Consider the following 13,044-nt stretch of genomic DNA (forward strand, 5'->3'; position numbering starts at 1 on the left):
CAAACTCTAAATGGATTAAAGAGTTAAACATAAGACTCCAAACTATGGAAGTACAAGAAAAAAAACATAATAGGAGGAACAGTTTAGGACACTGATCTGGACAAAGGTATTATGGAGAACACTTCAAAGCACAAGCACAAAAACAAAAATAGACAAATGGTATTACATTAAACTAAAAGCCTTCTGTATAGCAAAGGAAACAAACAGAATGAAGAGACAACCTGAAGAATGGGAGAAAATATTTGCAAACTATTCATCTGACAAGGGATTAATACTAGAATATACAAGGAACTAAAACAACTCAAATAATCCAATTTTAAAATGGGCAAATGACTGAATAGACATCTCTCAAAAGAAGACATGCAGATGCCCAAGTCTGTGAAAAAATGCTCAATATCACTAATCATCAGGGAAATGCAAATCAAAACCACAATGAGATATTATCTCACCCCAGTTAAGTGACTATTACCAAAAAGACAATAATATAACAAATGCTGGTAAGGAAGTAGAGAAAGGGAAACTTATACATTGTTGGTAGGAATGTAAATTAGTACAGCCATTGTGGAAAATAATATGGAAGTTTTTCAAAACACTAAAACTACCAATGGTCTAGCAATCCCACTACTGAGTATACACATCCAAAGGAAAGGAAATCAGTGTAACAAAGAGCTATCTGTGCTCCCATGTTTATTGCAGTACTATTCACAATAGCTAAGATATGAAATCAACCTAAGTGTCTATAAACACATGAATGAAGAAAATGTGGTACATATACATAATGGAATGCTGTTTATCCATTAAAAGAATGAAATTCTATAATTCACAACAATATGGATGAGCTTGGAGGACATTATGTTAAATGAAAAATTCAGGCACAGAAAGGGAAATACTCTATGTTTTCACTAACATATGGAAACTTAAAAAGTTGATCTCACCGACATGGAGAGTAGAATGGTGGTACTAGAGGCAGAGAAGGGAAGGGAAGAGAGGACACTCTCAAGGGTTGGCTAATGGATACAAAAGTACAGCCATGTAGGAAGAATAGGTCCCAGTGTTCTATAGCACTATATTGTGACTATAAATAACAATAAATTATTGTATATTTTCAAATAGCTAGAAGAATGGATTTTAAATGTTCTCAATACAAATAAATGATAAATGTTTGAGGTGATGGATATGCTCATTACCCTGGTTTGATCATTACACATATTATATACCTATATCAAAATATCACACTGAGCCCCACAAATAAATACAATTATTATATGTCAATTTAAAAAGTCATAATGAAAGCAAAAAAGCAAACAGAAATTCTGGAACTAAAAAACACAATGAATGAAATGGAAAATGTAATACACAGTATCAACAGTAGACACAAGCAGAAAAAAAATCTGTAAACTTGAAGTCAGATTATTTGGAAATGCACCGTTAGAAGAGAAAAAGGAATAAAAAGAAATGAATAAAGTTTATAGGACTTATGGGCAGTATCAAAAAAGCAAATGTTTCAGTTAGAGAAGAGAAACACAAAGAGATACAATGTGTATATCAACAAATAATAGCAGAAAACTTTCCAAATTTTTAAAAAGATATAAATATCCAGGTATAGAAAGGTCAAAAGTCTCCAATCAGATTCAATCCAAACATAACTACATCAAGACATAAATCAAACTGTCAAAAATCAAGGACAAAGAAAAGATCCTGAAAACAGCAAGAGGAAAGAAGCAAATAATATATAACAGAGTTCTAATAAGGCTAGCAGCAAACTTCTCAGCAGAAACCTTACAGGCCAAAAGAGAGTGGGATGATATATTCAAAGTTGCTAAAGGAAAAAAAAATCTGTCAATCAAAAATATAATATCCAGGCTGGGCGTGGTGGTTTACGCCAGTAATTCCAGCACTTTGGGAGACCAAGGCGAGTGGATCACTTGAAGTCAGGAGTTCAAGACCAGCCTGGCAAACATGATGAAACCCCATCTCTACTAAAAATACAAAATTTAGCTGTGTGTGGTGGCTCACGCCTGTAATCCCAGCTACTCAGGAGGCTGAGGTGCGAGAATCACTTGAACCCAGGAGGCAGAGGTTGCAGTGAGCCGAGTTCACACCACTGCACTCCATCCTTGGTGAGAATGAGACTCCATTAAAAAAATCATACCTGGCAAAGCTATTCTTCATAAATGAAAAACAGAAAGGCTTTCCAGATAAATGAAAGCTGAGGGAGTTCATCACCACCTGATTTGTTTTACAGGAAATGCTAAAAGAAGCTCTTTAAGCTGAAAGAAAAGGATGCTAATCAATAACAAGAAAACACATAAGACTCACTGGTAAAGTAAGTACACAGTAAAATTCAAAATACTCTAATACTATACTGGTGGTGTATAAATCATTTATGTCTTTAGTATAAAGGTTAAAAGATAAAACTATTAAAAATAATAATGGCTACAATAATTTCTAAGGGACACACAATATAAAAATTTTTTTAAATTTGTGACACCAAAAATTTTAAATGGTAGAAAGGGCGAATAAAAGTGCAGACCTTATTTTAATGTAGTCAAAGTTAAGTTATCAACTTAAAACGTGTTATAACCATAAAATGTTTTTTGTAAACCTCATGGTAACTACAAAGCAAAAACCTATATGTTTGACTCATGAACTACACAGGGGTTAGGGGGACAAACACTCCCACCTCCCCTTGCAGTTGAAAATCCACATATAATTTTGACTCCCCCAAAACTTAACTACTAATAGCCTATTATTGACTGGAAGCCTTACTGATAACATAAACAGTTGATTCACACATATTTTGCATGTTATAAGTATTATGTACCTTATTCTTACAATGAAGGAGTAAGACTTCCAGTCAATAATAGGCTATTAGTAGTTAAGTTTAGGGGGAGTCAAATAATCAAGAGGATATGATTATAAGTATATATGCACTTAACATCAGAACACTGGAATACATAAAGAAAATATTAATAGATCTGAAGGGAGAAATTTAAAAAGATTTAAATCATATCTGGTATCTTCCAACCACAATGGTATGAAAGGAAATCAATAACAATAAATTTTGGAAAATTCACAAATACATGGAAATTAAACAATATTCTCCTGAACAATCAGTGGGTCAATAAATTAAAAGCGAAACATAAAAATAACTTCAGGCAAACAACAATGGAAACACAACACACCAAAACTTACAATATACAGCAAACGCAGTTCTAAGAAGGAAGTTTATAACAATAAATACCTACATAGAAAAATGAAGATCTTAACCTAATATTATAATTCAAGGAACTAGAAAACAAAACAAACTAATCTCAAAGTTAAGAAGAGAAAGAAAATAATAAAGACCAGAGCAGAAATAAGTAAAATAGAAACCAGAAAAACAATAGAAAAGATCAACAAAACTAAGTTGGTGTTTTGAAGAGATACATAAAATAAACAAACCTTTATCTAGACTAAGAAAAAGAGAAAACTCAAATAAATAAAATCAAATATGAAAAAGGAGACATTACAATTGATAACACAGAAATACAAAAGATCATAAGATACTACTATGAATAATTAGATGTCCACAAATTGGATCATCTAGAAGTGGATAAGTCCTAGACACATACAAACTACCAAGACTGAATCACAAATAAATAGAAAATCTGTACAGACCAATAATGAATAAGGAGATTGAATCAGTAATGAAAAAACATCCAAACAAAGAAAAGTCCTGGACATGATGGCTTTACTGTTGAATTTCATCAAACACTTAAAAACCTGAAGAAGGGGAAACACTTCCAAATTCATTTTATGAGGCCGTCATTACCATAGTAGCAAAGCCAGACAAAGACACTAAAAGCAAAGGAAATTATATACCAGTACCCCTGATGAGCATAGAAGAAAAATCCTCGAAAAATACTACTAAACCAAATTCAGTAGCACATTAAAGAGATTGTTTACCATGATCAAGTGGGATTTACACCAGGGATACAATGATACTTTAACATACACAAATCTATAAATTTGATACACCACATAAACAAAATGAAGGAGAAACCCAATATGATCATCACAGGAAATACAGAAAGAGCATTTGACAAAATTTAACACCCTTTCATGAAAATACTCTCCACAAATTCGCTATACAGGGAATGTACTTCAGCACAATAAAGGTCATATATCACAAACCCACAGCTAGCATCATACTCAACAGTGAAAAGTTGCAAACTTTCCCCCTAAGATCAGGAACAAGACAAGGTGCTCACTCTTGCCACTGGAAGTTCTAGCCAGAACAATTAGGCAAGAGAAGAAAATAAAAGGTGACCAAATTGGAAAAGAAGTTAAATTGTCTCTGTTTGTAGATAACATAATCTTATATATATAAAACACTCTAAAGACTCCACTAAAAAACCTGTTATAACTAATAAAGGAATTCAGTAAAATTGCAGGATGTAAAATCAACATAAATGTTCTGTGCTTCCAGAGGTTGAAGAATAAATAAATAAATTCAACATACAAAAAGTACCATTTCCATACATTAATAATAAACTACCCTAAATATGAAAATCCAGAAACTAATCCCCTTTTCAAATAGCTATTGCAAAATAAAATACTTGGGAATACATTTAATGAAAGAAGTGAAAGTCCAGTGCACTAAAAACTATAAAACATTGATGAAAGAAATTGGAGAAGACACAAGTAAATGAAAAAATATCCTATGTTCAAGGACTGAAAGAATTAATATTGTTAAAATGTTCATACTATCCTAAGTGATCTACAGATTCAATGCAATCCCTATGAAAACTCCAGTGGCATTTTTCACAGAAATAAAACAAAAGAGACCCTTGGAATCACAAGAGACCCCAAATACCCAAGTACTCTTGAGCAAAAAGAACAAAACTGGAGTCATCATACCACCAGACTTTAAAATATACTACAAACAGCATGGCATTGGCATAAAAACAGACACATACATCAACGGAACAGAATGGAGAGCCCAGAAATAAGTCCATGCATTTATGATCAATTGATTTGTGACAAAAGTGCCAAGAACACTGCTGTGGTTTAAATATTTGTGTCCTCTTCAACATTCATGTTGCAACTTAATCCCCAATGCCATAGTATTAAGAGGTGGGACCTTTAGGGGTTGATTAGGTCATGAGTGTTTCTCCCTCATGAATGGGATTAAGATCCTTATATAAGAGGTTTCAGCATTTAGCCCTTTTTGCCTTTCTGTCCCTTCTGCCATGTGAGGACACAGCATCTGTCCCTTCGAGGACACATCAAAAAGGTGCCATCTTAGAAGCAAAGACCAGGCTTTCACCAAACACTGAACCTGCCAGAGCCTTAATCTTGAACTTCTCAGCCTCTGGAACTCTGCGAAATAAGTTTTTGTTGTTTATAAGTTACCCAGTTTGTGGCATTTTTTTTATAGCAACACAAATGGACTAAGACAGAAATTAGAACTGAGAAGTGACATGTTGCTCTAACAAATACCTGAAAATGTAGAGGTGGCTTTGAAATGGGGTACTGGGTAGAGGCTGGGATAGTTTTTAAGTGTATGCTACAAAAAGCCTGGATTGCTTTAAAGAGAACATTAATAACAATTCTGCTGAAGGCTCCAAAGAAGAGAGCTGTAGAGACAGCCTCAGTCTTCTTAGAGATTAGATGGTCATAATCAAAATGCTGGTAGAAATATGAATAGTAAAGAACATTCTGATAAAGTCTTAGATGAAAATCAGGAATGTCTTATTGGAAACTGGAAGAAAAACCATCCTTGTAAGGTGGCAAGGAACTTGGTGGCCTTGTGTCAATGTCTTCATGTTTTGTGGAGGGCAGAATTTGCAAGCAATGAAGGAGGATTTTGGTGGAAGAAATATCTACATGAAGTATTGAAGGAGCAGCATGACTTCTTTTGATTGTTTATAGCAAAATGTGAGAAGAGAGAAACAAATTAAAGACAGAATTTATAATCAAAGGGGAAGCATAACTTAAAGATGTGGAAAATTCTCAGCCTTCCTGTAAAAAATAAAAAGTCGTGTTTGGGAGAAAATATCGAAAGTGTGGCCAAGTGAACATTTGAAAGAGATTAGTATGGATAGAAGAAAGTTAGATGCTACTTATCAAGACAATGAAAAAATGACCCTGAAGACATTTTGCCGATCTTCAGGGCTGCCACTCAAGGCCTGAGTGTCAGGGCTTTGGAGGCAGAATGGTTTCAAGGGATGGGCCCAGGGTGCCCATAGGACCGTGGAGCTCACTTCCCTGTGGCATCTCATGTCTCCGCTCCCTGCAGATTGGCTTAGATTTCTCAGCCACCCCACCTTTGGCTCAAATGGGCCAAACTGTGGCTCAGGCCACCCCTCTGGATGCCATGAGGGTAACCCTTGGCAGCCTGCACATGGTGATAATTCTGACAGTGTGCACAGTGCAAGAGGTGTAGAAGCATGGAAGGATACCTCTATCTAGAATTCAAAGTATGTCCCAGAGAGCCTTAGGGCCCAGGAAGAGAACTGCCACAGGGGTGGGGCCGCTGCAGACAGCCTCCACTAAGGCAATGCCCAGTGGGGCCATGGCATCAAGACTGCCACAGAGAGACTCCATAAGGATGTCTGGTGGAACCATGACAGTGGGGTCACCCCAAAGACCACAAAACTATAGAGCCACCAACGTGCAACTGCAGTCAAGGAGAGTCTCAGGCACTAGACTCCAACCCACGAAAGCTGTAATGTAGGCTGCACTGGGCAAAGTCATGGGGCTCAGTCCCCCAGAGCCTTGGGGACACAACCCCTGCCCCAGTGTGTCTTGGAGGCAGGACATGGTGTCAAAGATTATTCTCAAGCCTCAAGCTTTAATTTTTTTTATCTTGTTGGGGTTGGGACTTACCTGGGATCAGTTACCTTTTTCATCTTTCCTATTTCTTCTTTTCAAAATGAGAATTCCTGTGCCACCACTGTATTTTGGAAGCACATAACTTGTTAGATTTCACATCTAAAGAGGTTCACATCTAGATATTATCTAAATCAAGGAGGAGAATTTGCAATTATCCTCCTTGGTTTAGATGATATTTAGATGAGATTTCTGACTAGTCTCTAAAGTTGATGCCAGAATGAGTTAGGATTTTTTGGTTTACTAGGGTGGAATAAATGTATTTTGTATTTAAGAAAGCTATGAACTGTTGGCAGGCAGAGGCAGAGCGATATAGTTTGAGTGTTTGTGTCCCCTTGAAAATTCATGTTGAAATGTAATCCCCAATGCAAAAGTATTAAGAGGTGGGGACTTTAGGCAGTGATTAGGTCATGATGGCTCCTCCTTCATGAATGGGATTAAAGCCCTTATAAAAGAGACTTCACATAGCATTTAGCTCTTTTTGCCCTTCTGACCCTCACCATGTGAAGACACAGCACCCATTCCCCACCACCCCCTAGAGGACAGAGCAATGAGGCACCATCTTGGTAGCAGAGACCAGGCTCTCAGCAGACACTGAACCTGTAGGCACCTTGATCTTGAACTTGGCATTCGTAAGTGAGAAATAAATTTCTGTTGTTTATAAATTACCTGGTTGCTGGTATTTTATTGTAGCAGCACAAATGGACTAAGACAAATGCACAATGGGGAAAAAACAATGTCTTCATAAATGATGTTGGGACTAGATATCCACATGCAGAAGAATCAAATTAGACCCTTATCTCACACCACATATGAAAATCAACTCAAAATGGATTGAAGTCTTAAATGTAAGACCTGAAAAATTTAAAACTACTAGAAGAAAACATAGTGGGAAAGCTCCATGACATAGGTGGCCAACTGCAACTTTTGGGGAACTCCCAATCCAATGGGAGGCATCTGCTGCTCAGAAGGAGCTCTTGATCTGATAGAGGACACGCTCCACACCCTAAGGGAACACAGCCGCTGAACTAGCAGCTGGGACTGCAGGCGTGCACCACCACGCCCAGCTAATTTTTGTGTTTTTAGTAGAGACAGGGTTTCACTATGTTGGCCCGGATGGTCTCAATCTCTTCACCTCGTGGTCCCCCCACGTCGGCCTCCCAAAGTCCTAGTATTACAGACATGAGCCATCGTGCCTGGCCCACAGTGAAAAAACTTCTGTTAAGACCCCCAGTCTGTGGTACTTTTTTGTTTTGTTTCTTTTGTTGTTGTTTTTGTTTTTGTTTTGTTTTGTTTTGTTTTGTTTTTGAGATGGAGTCTCACTCTGTCACCCAGGCTGGAGTACAGTGGCTCGGTCTCGGCTCACTGCAACCTGTGCCTCCTGGGTTCAAGCGATTCTCCTGCCTTAGCCTCCTGAGTAGCTGAGATTACCGGCATGTGCCACCATGCCTGTCTAATTTTTGTATTTTTAGTAGAGACCACGTTGGTCAGGCTGGTCTTGAACTCCTGACCTCGTGATCCACCTGCCTTGGCCTCCCAAAGTTCTGGGATTACATGCATGAGCCACCACACCCGGCTTTTGTGGTACTTGTCTATGGCAGCCTGTAGTAAATTCTCATAATTTTATATTTCCTTGGCATCCATTTTAATATAAGCTGAACTTTCTCATACCAGAAGCAGGATGCAGTCACTGTTGACAGTTTCTGGTTCTATATTTCATCCCAGTTCCTCAATGGTCAGTCCAGACATCTGCCTTAAACCTCTGCCTCTGGTGACCACCTCTCCAACCTCCTTATGGGACAGCTAGGTACAACATACTTGGCTCACTCCTCTTGTTCCCTACACCCTTCGAGCACTGCTCAGATATGCCACAAGGACCACCTCTCAGCCACAGCATGACCCCATGGAACTTGGCCTACTTGCTCTAAACCCACCAGAGAGAACTCCCCACAGGAACGTGCTTGGGTAATGCGTTGGACCCCAGTAAAGGCTTTGACCTACAGGTCCCTCTCTCTCTCTCTCTCTCTCTCTCTCTTGCTTTCTACACACTGGCTGAGAAAAGCATGCATGTTCTGCATCCCCCTTCCTGTTGGCCCTATGAGGCATGCTGTCCTCTTCTCTCTGGGACATGTAAGTAATAAAACTGCTTCTGTTATTCCATGTGCTTTGTTGTGCTGCCTCCTTTGTGTCTCACCTGACCGACACACCTGAACCTAACTGCTTTCCTGGTCAGGCTATATTTATAGCCACCGTAAAGAGAGGTGGCTCAACAGGCTCACATCTGAATATCATCATCTAAATGTCATCAAAATCAAGGAGGAGAATTTGCAATTATCATCCTTGGTTTAGATGATAGTTAGATGAGATTTCAACTTAGACTCTAAAGTTGATGCTGGAATGACTTAAGACTTTTGGGGTTACTAGGGTGGAATAAATGTATTTTGTATGTGAGAAAGATATAAACTGTTGGCAAGCAGAGGCAGAGTGCTATAGTTTGAATATTTGTGTCTCCTTGAAAATTCATGTTGAAACTTAATCCCCAATGCAAAGGTATTAAGAGGTGGGGCTCTCAAGACCAAATTATGAAGAATTGGTATTTACAAAACACAGCCCAAGCAAGCTAATATATCCAGAGAAAGGAATTGACTGGGAAGGGACACAAAGAAACTTTGTCTAATGTTCTACATTGTGATCAGATGAGGATTACCTGGGTGTATCCCTTTGGCAAACTTGCTATATATCAGTAATTTGTTCTTCTTTATTGCTGAGTAGGTTTCTATAGCATGCACATGCTACAATTTGTTTATGCATTCTCCTGATATGGACATTTTTGCCATTTCCAGTACTGGGGTACTTTGAATAAAATTGTGATGAGTATTCTTTTATAAGTATCCGTGTGAAAATTAAGTTTTTATTTCTCTTAAATAAATACCTAGGACTGGAAATGTTTGCTCAACAGATAAGCTTATGTTTAATGTTACAAAGCAGGTCAAATTTCTTTCCAAAGTGCTTGTCCCATTTTACATTCCCACCAGCAAGGTGTGAGAGTTCTGGTTGCTCTACCTTCTATCCTTAAGCTTTTAATGCTCAACGACCCATCCAACAGAAAAAAAAAAAAAAAAAAAAAAAAAGGCTCAGTGTCCTTAAGTCCAACCAATCCAGAGTAACCCTTCCTGTGACAACCTTGGACAGCACCAATCAGCTCTCCCCTCAAATTAGAACCTGTTCAAGGAGTGTGCTTAGTGGACAGCCCCAAGCCCATGTTCCTTTGGGATCTGCCGCAGTATTCATGAAAAAGCCATGTTCTCCAGTGCTCTTCCCATGATGGTGATGACAGGGGACTAGAGCCAGGTAATTGTTTCCCAGTGCAGGACTCCTCTAATGGGCATAGTTCACCTGAGAACTCCTCATCAGATTGCTGAGACATTCTCAGAGCTGTGCCACAGTTTGAGCTTCTTCCTACCCAATGTTCCTTCCTTTTCTCTCTTCTTTTGAGGTAGGAGGTGGGACTTGACTCCAGAGATGGGGCTTGGACATCAGACCAAACTGAGAACTAAAACAGTATCAGGGTAGAAGTGATACAGAACTGCTGAGCTCCCAGCTAAACCCCACCCTCAAGCTTGGAACCTTGGCCCTAAGTGAAAACAGCTGACCCTTCAGGCTGGGCTGTGTCCACTATTTTCACTTAGGGCCAAGGTTCCAAGCTTGAGGGTGGGGTTTAGCTGGGAACCCAGCCATTCTTTATCAGAAACAGCTTCCCATAAGACACATCCACCAGTGTGCTGTGTCAGTTTACCATTGCCATGGCAACACCTGGAAGTTACCGCTCCTTTCCATGGCAACCTGATGACCCAGAAGTTATCAACATTTTCCCAGAAATTGCTGCATAATCCATCCCTTAATTTACATGTGGTTAAAAGTGGGTGTAACTATGACTACAGAACTGCCTCTGAGCTGCTACTCTGGGCACACTGCCTATGGAGTAGCCCTGATCCTCAAGAAGCAGTACCTCTGCTGCTGCTGCATACTGTTGTTTGAATAAAAGTTGCTAACACCACCACCTCAGCCTTGAATTCCTTCCTGGGTGAAGCCAAGAACCTTCCCAGGCTAAGCCCCAATTTTGGGGTTCACCTGCCCTGCTTCAACGTACTCTCTTTCCCTACTCCTTTCTCAATTGCCCCCATTAGCTTTCATGGCTATTTTGCCCCATATATGTCTCACATTTCCAACTACATCTTGGCATCTGCTTCCAGAGGATCAGAACTCACACATCATCTCTCAGGGGGAAAACAAGTAGAGGAGTGGAGAAAACAAGGAAAGTCTTAAGTCTCCCCTACCTAAGAAGCCTACAGATCTCCACTTCTCATCCTTCTTTTAGTTAACCCAAAAAATAAAACACCTAAATAAATAGGTACTCAAGATTGAGATAACTGCCAAGAAGGAAATAAATAGGATTATGTGGAAAAGAGTAAAGAGATGAGGGAGGAAGCTACTTGTTGTAAAAGACATATATGATAAAGAACTATTCTCCAAAATACACAAAGAATTCTTAAAACTCAATAATGAAAAAAAGAACAGGAGATCTGGCAAGATGGCCAAATAGGAATAGCTCTGGTCTGCAGCTCCCAGTGAGACCAACACAGAAGATGGGTGATTTCTGCTTTTCGTTTTTTTTTTTTTTTTTAGTTATATTTTAAGTTCTAGGGTACATGTGCCCATCCCGCAGGTTTGTTACATAGGTATACATGTGCCATGTTGGTTTGCTGCACCCATTAACTCATCATTTACATTAGGTATTTCTCCAATGCTATCCCTCCCCCTGCCCCCCAACCCATGACAGGCCCCCATGTGTGATGTTCCCCACCCTGTGTCCAAGTGTTCTCATTGTTCAATTCCCACCTATGAGTGAGAACATGCGGTGTTTGTTTTTCTGTCCTTGTGATAGTTTGCTCAGAATGATGGTTTCCAGCTTCATCCATGTCCCCGCAAAGGACATGAATTCATCCTTTTTTATGGCTTCATAGTATTCCATGGTGTATATGTGCCACATTTTCTTAATCCAGTCTATCATTGATGGATATTTGGGTTGGTTCCAAGTTTTTGCTATTGTGAATAGTGCTGCAATAAACATACATGTGCATGTGTCTTTATAATAGCATGATTTATAATCCTTTGGGTATATACCCAGTAATAGGATCACTGGGTCAAATGGTATTTCTAGTTCTAAATCCTTGAGGAATCACCATACTGTCTTCCATAATGGTTGAACTAGTTTACACTGCCACCAACAGTGTAAAATATTCCTATTTCTCCACATCCTCTCCAGCACCTGTTGTTTCCTGACTTTTTTTTTTTTTTTTTTTTAGATGTGTGGTGTTATTTCTGAGGCCTCTGTTCTGTTCCATTGGTCTATCTCTCAGTTTTGGTACCAGTACCATGCTGTTTTTGTTACTGTAGCCTGTAGTATAGTTTGAAGTCAGGTAGCCTGATGCCTCCAGCTTTGTTCTTTTTGCTTAGGATTGTCTTGGCAATGCAGGCTCTTTTTTGATTCCATATAAACTTTAAAGTATTTTTTTCCAGTTCTGTGAAGAAAGTCATTGATAGCTTGATGGGGATGGCATTGAATCTATAAATTACCTTGGGCATTATGGCCATTTTCATGATATTCATTATTCCTATCCATGAGCATGGAATGTTCTTCCATTTATTTGTGTCCTCTTTTATTTCATTGAGCAGTGGTTTGTAGTTCTCCTTGAAGAGGTCCTTCACATCCCTTGTAAGTTGGATTCCTGGGTATTTTATTCTCTTTGTAGCAATTGTGAATAGGAGTTCACTCATGATTTGGCTCTCTATTTGTCTATTATTTGTATATAGGAATGCTTGTGATTTTTGCACATTGATTTTGTATCCTGAGACTTTGCTGAAGTTGTTTATCAGCTTAAGGAGATTTGGGGCTGAGACGATGTGGTTTTCCAAATATACAATCATGTCATCTGCAAACAGGGACAATTTGACTTCCTATTTTCCTAACTGAATACCCTTTATTTCTTTCTCTTGCCTGATTGCCCTGGCCAGAACATCCAACACTATGTTGAATAGGAGTGGTGAGAGAGGGCATCCCTATCTCATGCCAGTTTTCAAAGTGAATGCTTCCAGTTTTTGCCCATT

General features: G+C 38.8%; 1 protein-coding gene across 3 annotated transcripts in view; it reads left to right on the forward strand.

Annotated features, from left to right (window-relative positions):
• Positions 1 to 9,484: 9,484 nt before the first annotated feature.
• PLA2G2A (phospholipase A2 group IIA) overlaps positions 9,485 to 13,044 on the forward strand; it is a 34,408-nt gene continuing 30,848 nt past the window's right edge. For all 3 annotated transcript variants that reach the window (XM_008967079.4, XM_063596124.1, XM_024926131.5), the window contains exon 1: positions 9,485 to 10,227. The gene's annotated coding sequence lies outside the window, so the exon portion shown is untranslated. The remainder of the gene's footprint in view (positions 10,228 to 13,044) is intronic.

The sequence above is a fragment of the Pan paniscus genome, chromosome 1, assembly GCF_029289425.2.
Source record: "Pan paniscus chromosome 1, NHGRI_mPanPan1-v2.0_pri, whole genome shotgun sequence".
NCBI classification, from domain to species: domain Eukaryota; kingdom Metazoa; phylum Chordata; class Mammalia; order Primates; family Hominidae; genus Pan; species Pan paniscus.